General features: G+C 39.9%; 1 protein-coding gene across 1 annotated transcript in view; it reads right to left on the reverse strand.

The window, feature by feature from the left end:
* Positions 1-15,224, reverse strand: part of LOC149794840 (salivary peroxidase/catechol oxidase-like) — a 51,824-nt gene extending 36,600 nt beyond the window's left edge. Inside the window, exon 1 of the mRNA XM_089963981.1 lies at positions 15,097-15,224. The gene's annotated coding sequence lies outside the window, so the exon portion shown is untranslated. The remainder of the gene's footprint in view (positions 1-15,096) is intronic.
* Between the last annotated feature and the right edge of the window lie 387 nt (positions 15,225-15,611).

Here is a 15,611-nt window from a genome sequence, read left to right on the forward strand (position 1 = left end):
TCGTAAAAATTGGCGGAATTTAGGAAATTCATGAAATAGCTTCGATCAGGAAGCTTTCGGGGGACGAAAGAATTTCAGAGAATTTCGGGGACGAGAGAAGTTCAGAGAATTTCGGGTGACGGTGAGAGATACCGAGTGAATTTCGGGTGACCTCAAGGGATATCGTCAAGGGTTCCGGATACTAGAAGAGGAACCGGAAGTCAAGATAACGGCAAGGAACAAGGATTATAGAAGAGGAAGCGGAAGTGGAGATCACGAAAGGAGAGAAAGACAAGGGAACGAAGAGATTTAGATGAGTAGCACTCAAGAAGGGAAAAATCTCCTCACACTGTGAACTCAAATGATGATCAAAGGGATCATTGGGTGAAAGAGAGACATTGATTACTTTAAATTCTTTTAAATTTCATTTATTAAATTGTTATTGTTTAAATTTCATCTTTGTATTTCTTTTAATTTAACTGTCGGCATTGCTGACTGGGGGCTCGTAGCCATAAATATATTTAGTCAATAAATAATATAGTGTCCAGAATTAACCTTCTGAATAAGGACCAGGGGAACTTCTCATAATTCGTTAAAGTCTATAAGAAGAACCCCACCCCTAGACCACCACACACCCCCACAGTGGGCGCTTCGTCCGGGATATGAATTAGACATATATATTATTTTGGGACTTAAAGTTATTGGTAGAAGTATTAGTGAACAGTGTGAGATATTTTCCATTCTTTGTATTTGAAATTTTGTGATTTTCTCATCTTGTATTTTTATTGTCATATGTGCAGGCTTTGTAGATCTTCCATTCATAGCAGTACGTGTGAAGCAGATATCGAACAAATATCTTACCTGAACGAAACTAGTTGTTGTCGACAGGTAAGTATTTAAACTGGTATTACAAATATCTGTATATTGTTTGAATTTTGAGACAAGGTATCACTTTACATTAGTATAATGGCTACCGAACGACAAATGATAAAGGAATACCGCGCCATGGGGTCGGAAGATCTTGGATACGAGGGAGATCGCCTGGCAACCTTTATAGAAGAAAGGATCAAGGAATGGAAGGCCGAAAAAGCAGCGGAAAGAGAAGCCCAGAGAGAACTAGCCAAGATAGCAGCGGACCAAGAGTTAGCCAAGATAGCAGCGGACCAAGAGTTAGCCAAGATAGCAGCGGACCGAGACGCCCAGAAAGAGCTGGAGCTAGCCAGACTCGCTCACACTCTGGAGATGGAAAAGGTCAGAGTTGAAGCTAGGACCAACGGACGGGACGACGCCAGTACAAGCTCTGGAACAACCGGCCGACCTTCCATCGACCACCGGATAGTCCAGATCAACATGTCACGCTTCAATGATAGGGAGGAGGCTATTGACGATTTTCTCGTCCAGTTTGAGAAACTCGCACGCGCTCATCAGGTCCCTGAACAGCACTGGGCCATTAATGTCTCAGCCTTTTTGCAAGGTGCAGCTCGGGAAGTCTACCACGGCTTAACTGCAGAAGAGGCTGATGACTACACTGCCCTCAAGAAGGCGCTTCTCTGCCATTATCGGCTGACCGCCGAGACTTACCGGAAACTTTTCCGGGACTCGGTGAAAAAGGTAACAGAGACCCACTCTCAATTCCACAACCGTGTTCGAGGTTTATTTGAGAAGTGGATGAAAATGGCCGAAGTCGAACGCACGTACGAAGGGCTACGCGAGGTAATACTCAAGGAACATGTCCTGGGTACTTACCGTCGCGAGTTGACAGTTTTCTTAGCAGAAAGAGAACACCGGACGCTCGAAGAGATCGCTAACATGGCGGAGCGATACGAGCAGGCGCACTCGAAGAGTGGAGGTTCCGGGGTTGCTGACCGACCCCGACCCTCTGAGTCGCGTCGTATGGGGGAGGTTGAGCCGGCTGTCCGTAACCGTCAGGGCGACGGGAAGGTCGGAGGGGCACCTACAGGTAGGGCTGCCGCCTATCGACCTGGACAGGCCTCACCCACGAAACCAGGACTTGCAAGTCGGCGAGGGCCGCCGACATGTTTTAATTGCAAGCGCCTGGGGCATTTTGCCAGGGACTGTCCCAAGGGCAGGCAGACCCAGGTGAATGTCGTAGCTAAGAAGGAATGTGTGCCGGAAGCGAGTCGCAACCCAGCCAACCTTGCGGTCGCAACTGTCAATGGTGAAGGCGCCACCATCTTGTATGACACTGGGTGCAGCGTCCCCGCGCTTGTCGACAAGAAATATGTCAAGCCGGAGGACTATACAGGGGAGGTAATAGAAGTTCAGTACGCGAACTGCGCGCGTGACTCATTACCAGTAGCTGTCATTGACCTCGATTCACCATACGTGAAGGGGAAAATTGAAGCTGCTTGCTTGGAGGGGCTATCACATGACGTCATATTGGGTTGCCGTTATGTGTTACCCCAGCCGAACCCCGAAACCTGTACACCTATGCCAGTGAGTGCTGTTGAAACCAGGGCCATGAGTCGACAGCCGAAACAAAAGCCAATCCAAGTTACATCGACACCGGTTAGTAATGTTATTCCAGCGGAGTTAAGGAAGCTGCAACAGGAGGACGCAACTCTGGCGCAGTTGCACAAACACGCAGAAGCGGGAACAGAAAGGGAAACTCCGAACGGCGCGGTGAAGTTTGTCTACAAGAAGGGAATCTTGTATCGCCACGCCAGGAAACACAACGAACACTTCAAGCAAGTCGTCGTGCCAAAGGAAAAGCGTTGCGAAGTACTGAAACTTGCACACGAGAGTCTCATGGGTGGACACATGGGAATTGCTAAGACGCGTGACCGTCTTGTAAAAGAGTTTTACTGGCCAGGGGTCCAGGGAGACGTAAAACGGTTCTGTCTCTCCTGTGACAAATGCCAGAGAATGGCACCGAAAACGGATCAGCGACCCATCCCTTTGGGGAGTACGCCCCTTATCGATGAACCATTTAGACGTGTTGCCATGGATTTAATCGGACCGATAAAACCCGCGTCTGCGCACGGAAATCGATATATTTTAACGGTTGTCGATTATGCTACACGCTATCCGGAGGCCGTTGCGTTGCGTAACATTGACACGGAAACCGTCGCGGAAGCTCTGTTTGCGATCTGGTCAAGAGTCGGAGTGCCCGACGAGATCTTGACCGATCAAGGAACACAATTTATGAGTCGTGTGATGGCGGAGGTGAATCGTCTCATGTCGATTAAACACCTCACGACTACACCGTATCACCCCCAATGTAACGGATTGGTCGAACGGTTTAATGGGACCTTGAAAAACACGCTCAAGAAATTGTGCGAAGGCCGCCCCAAGGATTGGGACCGGTATATTCCGGCCATGCTTTTTGCATACCGGGAAGTACCGCAAGCGAGTTTGGGGTTCTCTCCCTTTGAACTCTTGTACGGGAGAACCGTACGCGGCCCAATCGCCGTACTGAGACAGCTGTGGACAGACGACCACGCTGTAGAGGAAGTACGCACTACCTACCAGTACGTCGCGGACTTGCGCAACAAACTGGAAGAGGTTTGTTCTCTCGCGCAAGAAAATCTCAAACGAGCTAAGGCGCAACAGGCGAAAAATTACAATAAGCGCGCAAAACCACGTCAGTTTGAGGTAGGGGACAAAGTGTTGTTGTTGTTGCCCCAGGAACACAACAAGTTGCAAGTTTCCTGGAGGGGTCCATACGTCGTCACCAAGAAGGTCGGAGGTCAAACCTACCGGATACAGCTACCGACGAAAGAGAAATTGTACCATGCCAATTTGCTCAAGAGGTACCGGGAAAGGGAGACCGCCAGCGATTTTGTTGTCGCAGCGATAGTCACCGAGGATATCGAAGGCGATACGGAAGGTGCTAACACTGTCCCGAGCTGTCCATTAACGAGGGCCGAGACTCCGTCGGACGTGGAGTGTGACCCCATGTTAACTGAAGGGCAACGGAACGAGATAGAGACCTTGCTGGCCGGATATTCCGACGTGCTAACAGAAAAACCCGGGAGGACGACGCTTGTCGAGTTCGGGTTAAAGATGGTGGACGACCGACCAGTTCAGTGTAAACCCTACCCCTTGCCCCACGCGAAACGACAAGTTGTAAGGGAAGAAATCGAGCAGATGATTGCTCTGGGAGTAATCGAACCTGCCGACTCTCCGTACAGCTCACCAGTAGTCTTAGTGCAGAAGAAGGACGGCACCCATCGGTTCTGCGTCGACTACCGGAAGCTGAATCAGGTGACAGAATTTCAAGTTGAAATGCTACCTGACCCCGAACATATCTTCGCTTCGGTCTCGAAAGCGAAATATTTTTCCAAACTGGATTTGTCCAAGGGGTATTGGCAAATTCCGGTAAGGAAAGAAGACCGACCGAAGCTTGCTTTTGCTACTCCCGACGGGACATACCAATGGTTGGTGATGCCGTTCGGGGTACAAAACGCGCCCAGCGTCTTTACCAGAATGATGCGGAAGTTGTTGGAGCCCTTGCGCGATAGGGGTGTCCACAACTTCATGGATGACCTCTTGTTAGCTACAGAGACATGGGGTGAACACCTCGCTCTGTTAGCTGACGTTTTGGAGCGGCTACGTCAGGAGGGCTTGACAGCCCGCCCTTCCAAATGTCACCTTGGTTTCAGGACATTAGACTATTTAGGACATACCCTGAGCCAAGGCACGCTGTCTCCAGAGAAGTCGAAGGTGGAGCAGTTGAGAAACGCCGCACGCCCCACCACGAAAACGGAAGTGAGGTCATTCCTGGGACTGGCCGGATATTACCGGAGGTATGTCGCTAATTTCAGCGCGATTGCGGGCCCGTTGTCTGACCTAACCAAGAAACGGACCCCGAGTAAGTTCGTTTGGACAGATGCGTGTGAGCACGCATTCCAAACGCTAAAGGATAGACTTACATCCGACGCAGTTGTTCGTCTACCGGACTTGGATAAAGAATTCGTTCTGCGCACCGATGCATGCGACACGGGACTGGGAGCAGTACTGCTCCAGGAGCATGACAAGACGCTTTTTCCTGTCGCATACGGCAGCCGGAAGTTGTCTGCTGCCGAGAAGAATTACTCAGTATCGGAGAGGGAATGTCTCGGAATCGTGTTCGGCATATCACGGTTCGAGCGATACCTATATGGACGTAAGTTCATATTGGAGACCGACCACCAACCACTCGCCTATCTGGCGCAGGCAAAGTTGTCCAATGGTCGATTGATGCGATGGTCGCTGTTTTTACAGCAGTACCAGATGCAGATCAGATACGTGAAAGGATCTGAAAACGTAGGCGCAGATTTCATGAGTAGAAGCGCCGAAATGATATAGATCATTTGTTATATTTTCGTGTTCATACTCAGTTTAGCATTTAGTTCATTTTGCTGATTTTGTTCTTTATATCGTGTAACACTTTTGCTTTTTTAGTTTGAGTGAATAAAATCCTGATTTTATTCTCAAGCGTGGGGGAATGTGATGTTTTACCCCAACCCCTTGTATTATACATGTATTTATAAGTCTGTAAGTGGAGCCAGGTAAGCTTTGTTTTTCCAAGTGCCTAAGTTGGCTAATCCTCTTACGTAACCCAGTCTTTGTTTGAGCTCTTGAGTGGAAATCTGGCGGGAATCTTTGTACATGGGAACACGTGACGTAGACAACTTCAAAGAGCCGGAAGCCGACAATGGTAGGCTGGACAGTACATGGGGACACACAGACTGACATTTTTATGATTGACAGTTCGATCAAATGACCAGAGTCCGTCGCCATCCAATCGGGATGCGTTGTAGGTGGGACTTGATTCGAGAAACTGACATAAGATTTGTACAAGCCTGAAATTCGTCAGTTGGTGTTTAAGAGTCGCAGTGACACACACTCCGTTAGCCATTCGTAAAAATTGGCGGAATTTAGGAAATTCATGAAATAGCTTCGATCAGGAAGCTTTCGGGGGACGAAAGAATTTCAGAGAATTTCGGGGACGAGAGAAGTTCAGAGAATTTCGGGTGACGGTGAGAGATACCGAGTGAATTTCGGGTGACCTCAAGGGATATCGTCAAGGGTTCCGGATACTAGAAGAGGAACCGGAAGTCAAGATAACGGCAAGGAACAAGGATTATAGAAGAGGAAGCGGAAGTGGAGATCACGAAAGGAGAGAAAGACAAGGGAACGAAGAGATTTAGATGAGTAGCACTCAAGAAGGGAAAAATCTCCTCACACTGTGAACTCAAATGATGATCAAAGGGATCATTGGGTGAAAGAGAGACATTGATTACTTTAAATTCTTTTAAATTTCATTTATTAAATTGTTATTGTTTAAATTTCATCTTTGTATTTCTTTTAATTTAACTGTCGGCATTGCTGACTGGGGGCTCGTAGCCATAAATATATTTAGTCAATAAATAATATAGTGTCCAGAATTAACCTTCTGAATAAGGACCAGGGGAACTTCTCATAATTCGTTAAAGTCTATAAGAAGAACCCCACCCCTAGACCACCACACACCCCCACACCTGCCTATTGTATAACACGATTTCGATTATTTTATATTTTGGAAACATTGCCGAAAATACTTCATAAATTAACAAAATACAAAATAAGACCCAATTTAAAACACAAATATTAAATAAAAACTGAAACCTAATAATAAACACCTTGTTATAATACGATGGATATGATAAAATATAATGACACATTATATATTTTAATAACTGAGCGCAATATTGTACAAGAGATACGTCCCTGGCTTACCATCGCAAATTTCCAAGCTTTATTATTTTACATCTTCAGACTCCCTCGCCCTTGACCCATGGCCTCAAACCCCCACCGTTACATTTATTTGTGTCCTCGTTCTATGACTGTATACTTGAAATATATGTATATTTGCCCTCGGTTCTCCTCTCAGGGACCGCGGGAAGGGGGCGTATCCCTCTCGCTAATGCTTATCATATGTATTATGTATATTTAATTTCCATTGTTTGAAAGTTAGTTTTTTTAAAGTTTTTTTTTTATTTCATTACATGCAGTTGAAATGTAACATTCTATGTTGGACTTGACCTTGTCCAAAACTGAGTTCTTTTCTGCTTGACCTGAAATTACTTTTTCTGTAAACAACTAATACATAACTAATTCATTTTCTATGTGTATTGGTTCAAAATCATAATTGTTATTAATAGAAGTAAATATGTTTATTTGGGCATAGATCTGGCTTTTGGAATTTCCTTAGTGTATCTGACATAGTCCAGGTTCTGATTTCTAATAATAAGTAATACTTTTATTTTGTAAACATCAGGATCAGTCTAAAAGGTTATTTTTAATTTGGTAATTTAAAATAAATGCTAATTGTGACCTAAGGTCAAGTAAAGAAGTATATAATCTTTCTACTGAAAGGAAATTTCATTCGTGCTTTAAATTCTAGCACAATCAAGCTGTACTATATGTTGTGCCCATTATTATTTTGAGCTGGAATCTATTTTCTTCAAACTATTGAATTCGAGTGATTATTTTCTCTGGAAATAAGAAAGTGCTCTGATAAAAAATTTGGATAGAGACATTCACTGGAATTTATAGTGCGTTCAAACCTGGAATTATATTACTGTGATTCAATAAAAGACTTGGCACATCAATACTCTACAAGCTATAACAGACACATCAACGCCTTCAACTTTGGAGTTAATTTGGACTTCTACTGAATTTTATTGAGGACTTTAAATTATTATCGTAACACATGGTCATCCGATGTACAAATTCTGTCAATTTTCGCAAAAGGGGTTTATAACGAGAAAAAAAATTACAAACAGGTAGACAAAATGATAAATGGAGAGCCCAAGTTAAACCGTGCTGTTATTTTTCTTTATTACAAGGGCTCCGAGTGGACGAGTCGTTTAAGCTCTCCTTTACTGATCACTGACATCTCACCTTTGTCCTCGTGGGTTCGAATCTCCCGTTGGTCGGTGCTTTTTCCCGGGAATTTCCCAGGTTCTGCCTCCACCCTATATATATATATATATATATATATATATATATATATATATATATATATATATATATATATATATATATATATATATATATATATATAGTGGTCCCCTTTCCTAATTGGTCATAGTTTGGAAGATTCTGGCAGACGACAGAAAGTCAATTTGTAAAATTAATTAGTCACAATGACAGGTGTCTGTCAGGTTTGGTAATGCAGGGCTGTAAACATCTGCCATACTGAACCACAGTTGTGTATAAAATGTGGTCCTATGAAATTTTGCAATATGCTTCTCGCGGTACCAGTTACGAAAGGTATTTTAGAAGTTCGGAATATTTTGCTATAAATTTTTATTTTTTATTTTAACTTTTCAATTAAAAAAATTGATCGATAAAATAATGTTTGTAAATTGATCCTTAGCAGTAGCACTTCAGAGACCGGTAGATATATGCGTGTGAAAGGGGCCCCGAGTGGCCGAGTTGTCTAAAGCGCTCTCAGTTACGGATCACTGTCATCTCACCTCTGTCTGCGTGGGTTCGAGTCTCGGATTCGGCTAATGTGGGTATGTGAGAAAGCTTGCCAGAAGCTTCTCGTGGGTCGGTGGTTCTTTCCGGGGTTTTCCCGGGTTCTTCCTCCACCATTAATACTGGCCGCCATGTATAGTATATCGTGTGCTGAAAAATGGCGTTACACCATACAACAACAACAACAACATATACGTGTGATGCAACATAGGTAAGTGACGTAAAAATGTCGGAAAAGAATGGTTCTGCCACCGGAAAACTTTCGTCTGCTATTGGTGAACAGGTTTTAGTAGTTACGAAAGGTATAATTGATTATATTATCACTGGTAGCTTTTTAATATATTAAAGAATCATTTAAAGCTCGGACCCACATTTGTTTGACGGTTGATGCAGTACAGACTCGGGTTGAAATCGCAAAACAGATGCTAATCAAACATGAAAAGAATGATGAGGGACGTTAGACTGAGATTGTCACCAGTGATGATAAGTCGATTAACTTTTTTTAACACGAATCAAGAGAAAAAATGAAGTATGATTTGGAAACAAAACCAGCAGAGACCAAAAATTGCTGAACGTAGTCGGGCTGTTAAGCAGTGGCTGATTATGGGTAAATGGCGCCCGAGGCGACGATGATGGCCAAAATAGCCCAAATTGGTTTGAGGCCTCCGGGGCAACCGCCCCGTCAGCTCCCCCACGAACCCCCGTTAATACACTACAGCTGTCAAGAGAGCTTTAGTGTGTGTGTGTGTGTGTGTGTGTGATTTGGATTTTTAGCGTAGCTTTGAACACCCTCCATACAGCTCTCATTAAGCTCCAAGTGAGCACTGGCTGAATCACGTGATCAGATATTCGCTGAAGGGCAGATGATAAAAACGTAAGCAGCCATCGGGTTGGTAGTGAATTTTTGCAGTTTTGCAGTGTACGAGCAACAAACTAAAAGGTGTCTAAATGTGGGACTTAATAATTAGCTAATCAGGCTAAACAAGGGAGTAGAAGTGTATGGTGAGTACTTTGAGGGGATGCGCATATGTATTGTTTATTAATGAAGAACTTTACTGTGCAGAGCGCTAATCTTCAGAACCCCTAATATATGGGAAAATGTGAAATTAGTCTACAAATGGGGGAACATAAAGCATGCAGAGGATTAAAAGGTCTATACTCGCCAATAATGAACAGAAATGTTTTAGGAACAGGAAATTTTGAGAGGTTATCTTGTTTGTAACTGAAAAGAAAAATAAATTTTAAAAAACAATAATAATGTTCTGTTAATTCAATTTCATACCGTTCACAGACTTGGAACCACTTCAATGTTAAAGTAGCACTAACCATTATGTAACGGAATCGAAAGCAAACGTTTCAAATACTGCAACTCGTGTGAACCTGGCTTCACGGATGGGATTATACTGACAGAATTAGGTCTGACTAAGAACTAGGAGTAGTTAGAAACTTAAAATATTTTAATTTTAAATAAGATGGTGTTTCCATAGGTTTATAATTGGACTTGAGTTAGTGCCGTGAATCCATTATTAATGCATTAAAAAGTACATAAATAGATCAAAAGCAGTGAACTCCGGTGTGCACGATGTTGTGTCAAGGAATGTACAACAAGGCAACGTATGGTGTACACGATGTTGAGTCAAGGAATGTACAACAAGGAAACGTATGGTGTGCACGATGTTGAGTCAAGGAATGTACAATAAGGCGACTTATGTGCCACCTTATTAAAGATGGTTAAAAAAAAAAAAACTTGAGAATTTCTAGATTCAATCACAATAAGTTGGCTCGAAACCGGCGAAGAACGGGATCATGCAATGAATATAAAAGTAGCAATAATATATGGATATAAAATTCGTTCCAAAAGAGAATCGAAACCTTGCAGCTTGTACCTGTGTCATTCAACTCATGTACTATTTTTCCAGCCGTACCAAACACACCAATGCGATATTGACTTTTGGTTATCTAGGAGATGATCGACCATGGTCTTATTGCGAGTAAACAATAAAATTAAATATGAAATTAAGGATGGCAAAACAAAATACCTGAGCATAGATATAAAATAGAATAACACGAGCCCTCTGTTTGTACAATATAACAATTTAATCTATTACATTAAAAAAATGAAATTGAACATGTTGTGCAAATGATTCACTTGTTCTCGAAGTTATTAAACTACGTGAAATTCAATTTGCCGTTCTGTTATACTTTTAGAACAATTTTCGTCGTATGATCGAGTTACTGATCGAACTCAGATTGCCGGCATGACATCATCACCTTGTGCTTCCTGATCGTTTAAATCACTACTGGTTATTGGTCCTCTCTCTCTCTCACTCTCTCTCTCTCTCCTCGGGTCATCAACATCTTGGTTGCAGACTGGGCTCTGTTTCCGACTGTGCATAGTAAGTGTGGAGCTATCTCCTTATGTTTATCATTAGATTATTTCCCCTGTCTATTCTCTGGATAGGAGTTACTAAAAGTTACACACACCCATTTCATTTGGATAATTTGTTTAACGAGAGAAATTACTAATTAATTTTCTCTGAGTCCCCAAACATTCCCCCCTCAGACCTCCTATATCATGAATTTATTAATGATCCGAAAGGAACAAAATATTAGGAACTTTACAAAACCGTTATAAAAAGGAATTGCAATCATCCGTAACTCAAAATTCTAACGGAAAATTTAACCATTTAATAAAACAAGACTTGAATATAGAAAACTATTTATTTCTGTTATATAGGAATCAGTACTTACCACTAATAAAGTTAAGGACTTCCAATCACAGAATCTGTTAAAACCGGTCTATGGGGCAAAGATCTTTGAAGAAATCATTGTGATTAAAAAATAACATCGGGGACGAATACCGTTATTTATTCATTTCTCCCAAATTTCGCTTAAAAAAAGGGTATTTGTTAAAACGTCCTATTACTGCAAACCCTCAAATGCAAAATGACAAACCTTATTCGCCACAAATAGTCGCAAAATTCTCAAACGTCTTGCCAATTTTGTTAATCTCATTATGAATACAATACCATAAACTTTATGCTATTTGTGGAATTGGAAATCTTTCGTACTTCATAATGATATACTTTGTTGTCTTTTACGACTTTTGTACATTCTAGCATAGTTAATGTATTCTGTCCTAAAAATGTTATATGTATGTGCCCGACTGTTCTAATATTTAAGCACCCAGACGTTCCCATATTTATGTTCCCAAATATTTTAATATGTATGTACCCAAATGTTCTATTATTTACGTACCAAAATGTTCTCATATTTATCACGAATGTTTATTCTTACTCTGATTGTAAACGTTGACCAATAATGTGACGTGTATCTTCAGAGTTTAGCAAAGTCCCTTCATAAAAATGTAGCAGTTAGCTATTATTACGTACCACCTGTGAGAAGCCGGAGATTTACTTTCATTATTAAAAGTTTTGTTTTTCTGGTCCAACTCGCAAAATTTAAATTTTAAAAAGCCTCATTGCAGACATTGAAATGAACTAAAGAAAACTGACTTACTGATTAACTATTAATAAAAGAATATTCGATCTTTATTTATTCGAAATTGCACCAAACAAAATTGACAGCGTACAAAAAGCGGACCCAGAATGCCTAATATAATGACAGCGTACAAAAAGAGGACCCAGAATGCTTAACATAATACAGAATGACAATTAATTTTAAACATACAACACGTTTATATGGGCATAATGAGCAGTTTTGCAATCCGCATGGATTACCACTAGTACATTTTCCACAATACAGGTAAAATTATGTTGATATTTGTGTAGATTTCTTAATTACAAATTATTCATGCTTGTTTAATGAGGCGATAAGCCTATACATCAAACCGGCACTTGTGTTTTTTTTGGCACAAAAATACAATCGACATTTCCGCACCCGATTATCTGTTATAAGTACATCTTTCATCAAAGGCAGTAAGCCGTTGCGTGTCATGTTTGATTTGTGGTATATGACGGAAGGGCCTTGTCTGTCGGGAGTAATGTGTCACGTTATATTTGTTCGCTTTGTCAAATCGTCAGATACTAAATATACACATCATTCACGTGTAATCAAAGGCAATACCTGTACGAAACATATGGTACTTTTTTTAAAGGAAGAATCGCATTGACGGTTACGAACTGTAACAGTATTTATATCGATTGCAAACAGACCATGATGCAATCCGGATTTTTTCTATAAATGAGAAATTCGATTGGAGATGGTCAGTAAAATTATTAAATATATGGCTGGCAATGAAGTACACGGTAAATTTTCATATATAATGCAGACTTTGTTCTGTTTAATTATCTTTCAAAAGATGGCTAGTAGGTTAAGTGAAACTCTCTTGGCTATATTAATATCTATTAGAAATGGGACATTTTTTAAACTTTCACAAACTTAAATGACATCACATTGTCTCTACGTACTGAAAAACCAGATCTAAGAAAGCTCTAATGATAACACAAATGTAAATGGAAACTATTGTGTGAAAGCTCCCAATCAACATACTAAGGAACACAGATATTAATAAAGGAAAATGATATAGCATGACAACATTAATTTATAAATCATATCACTAAAATTGTACATTTATTATAAATAATGTCCAGCACTCTGACGTTGACATGGTAAATAATCTCTTTATTTTTCATCATCCTTTTCCATCTTATTCCACAAAACATATCATGCATTTCACTGACAAAGAATATCTATCTACATTCACCCCAAACCCACCCAACTCCACACACTTACCAAGACCAAAAAGACCCACTACCTATGAAAGGTGCATGAAAAAGACTTTCCGAAATAATTATATTCACTTGTCAATGAGCTCATATCACGAAACATGGCCAAATTATTGTTTTAAACAGCAACATGAGTTAGTGAGAGACAACTGCAACATAAACAACTACCGATAAATTTGTTTCTTCGGGGTTTTTGTTGACTGTTTCACGTGATAAATTGAGCATAACAGAGTCAATCGTTCCGACACTGCTTGTTTACTGTATCTTTCATTAACCGGTCAGTTTTGAACAGATGTAATACAAAAACAATTATTATAATAGCTATTCTCAGCAAAATATCAGAAATTGGCTGTATTGATTGCATTAATTACAATGCACATTTTATTGCATACATCTTTCCTAGTCGCAAAGTACAAATCTTTTAACTTTCAATTTATTTATTTCAACAGCTAGGCGATAAATATGCCTGCCTGTGGTATACATATACATGTATACATATGGCATGCTTATATATTAATAGCCTACGCAATAGACAAAGCTTTCAATCAAACAAATTCCTGTCTTGTGGTAACTTTTACGCCTGTGTAGGAAGGGCCAAAATTAGAATTTGGAGATAGAAAATTATTAGTATTTTGATGGCGAGCAAATGCTAAATTGCAGGCAAAATTCAAGTGAACAAATGGTATATATATATATATATATATATATATATATATATATATATATATATATATATATATATATATATATATATATATATATATATATATAAATGATCTTAAAGGAGTCGACTTAATGTCAGCTAAGTATTCGCTATTTGAAGATTCTTAAAGAGTAAGTCAAAATATCGCCATCACAGGATCCTTTCTTTGAAGATTGTTACAGGATTGTATTATTTACTAGTTGACAAATCGTCAGTTCGAAGATTCTTGCAGAGTATGTTGAAATGTGAACTAGGTATCCGTTGCTTCGTCAAAGATACTCATATATTTGCATGAATCTTCCTTTCCGAATAAGAACAAAAGTTCACATGAAAACATTACTCTTTGGCTGTTTAGCCCCCTCCCCCTTTAATCTGGTATGATTCGTCAATATAATCGCATGAAACTAGTCAAATCTGAATAACAAAGAATACCCATCGTGCAATTTGTTTGTTTACCCAGTTTGCATTCTGTTTGATTATTTAGGTGTGAAAAACAATGTACAGATGATGTTGTGGACAAAACGTATGCATGACTACTGGAAACATTGTCACGATATTATGCAGGCAAGAAAACGGTATGCATTTTGAGCGTTAATGGTTTACTGCCAATGGGAATTCCTTATGGGACTCCTGCCAATGGAAATTCCTTAGGAAGACTCTTTCAGCACGTTTTAAATACGGGAAGAAAAAAAAAAAACATTGTTTTGCTTTTTGATAATTCCTGTAGAAAGGTTTATTTGCAACTGTAGACATTTTAACCATTCCGAATACTGCATCCGATGCACTATAGTAAGAAAATATCATTGTAAACAACTCGACATAATCAACGGTTCTTACCGTGCACCACAATAACATGCTGAAAATCACTTGGAAATTCCAAATGAAACATCAAATTGCACACATGTTGCATCCAAATTGCACCACATAACTGTACTTTAGAAATTTAATATGGAATCAATTCAAATGCAGTTAATGCATTAAATGGATATATATATATATATATATATATATATATATATATATATATATATATATATATATATATATATATATATATATATATATATTTAAAGTAATGATCATATATAATTTCAATCGCTTATCATTTCATACTGATACATGTAAAATGTTTTGTTTGTATGGACCAAACAATGTAATAGAATTCAGACAATTACGGAATGCAAAGGCACTTACCTCAAATCAGTGGCACAGTCTGTTTCTAGACCAAACTGAAACACTTACTGGATTCCGCGTGCTCTCTTGATTCCTTAACCCTGCGTCTAATTTTTTGCTTTAAGCATATATATAGGGAGAAAGGTGCGCAATTTCCTGTGTTTTGTGAGGAAGGTAACATATCTTCTACAAGTATTTTATTGCATAAGATCAAAACAGAGGGATGTTAACATGATTTTGCTTTTGGTGTCACTTTGTCTTTAGAGTTTTATATAGCACACTCATCAGAAAAGGTCTGGAATACAGGTGTTATGTCTAGTGGCATTCCCAACAGCTGAATTATTTTGCATATGAGAAGCAAGAGAAACAAAGAAGGGAGAAAGAAAGAACAAATATAAAGAAAGTGCAACCTGACTAATCCGGGTTGGTATGAAGGATCTTGAAGAGAATCAGAGTGAATGAATGCTCGTGTAATTTGAAACATATCTGATGAAGTTATTCTCAAGGTTTACGAAACTAATCTTTTTGCTGATGTA

Source organism: Sinohyriopsis cumingii, chromosome 7 (genome assembly GCF_028554795.1).
Source record: "Sinohyriopsis cumingii isolate HCF-2022 chromosome 7, ASM2855479v2, whole genome shotgun sequence".
In the NCBI taxonomy this organism is placed as follows: Eukaryota; Metazoa; Mollusca; class Bivalvia; order Unionida; family Unionidae; genus Sinohyriopsis; species Sinohyriopsis cumingii.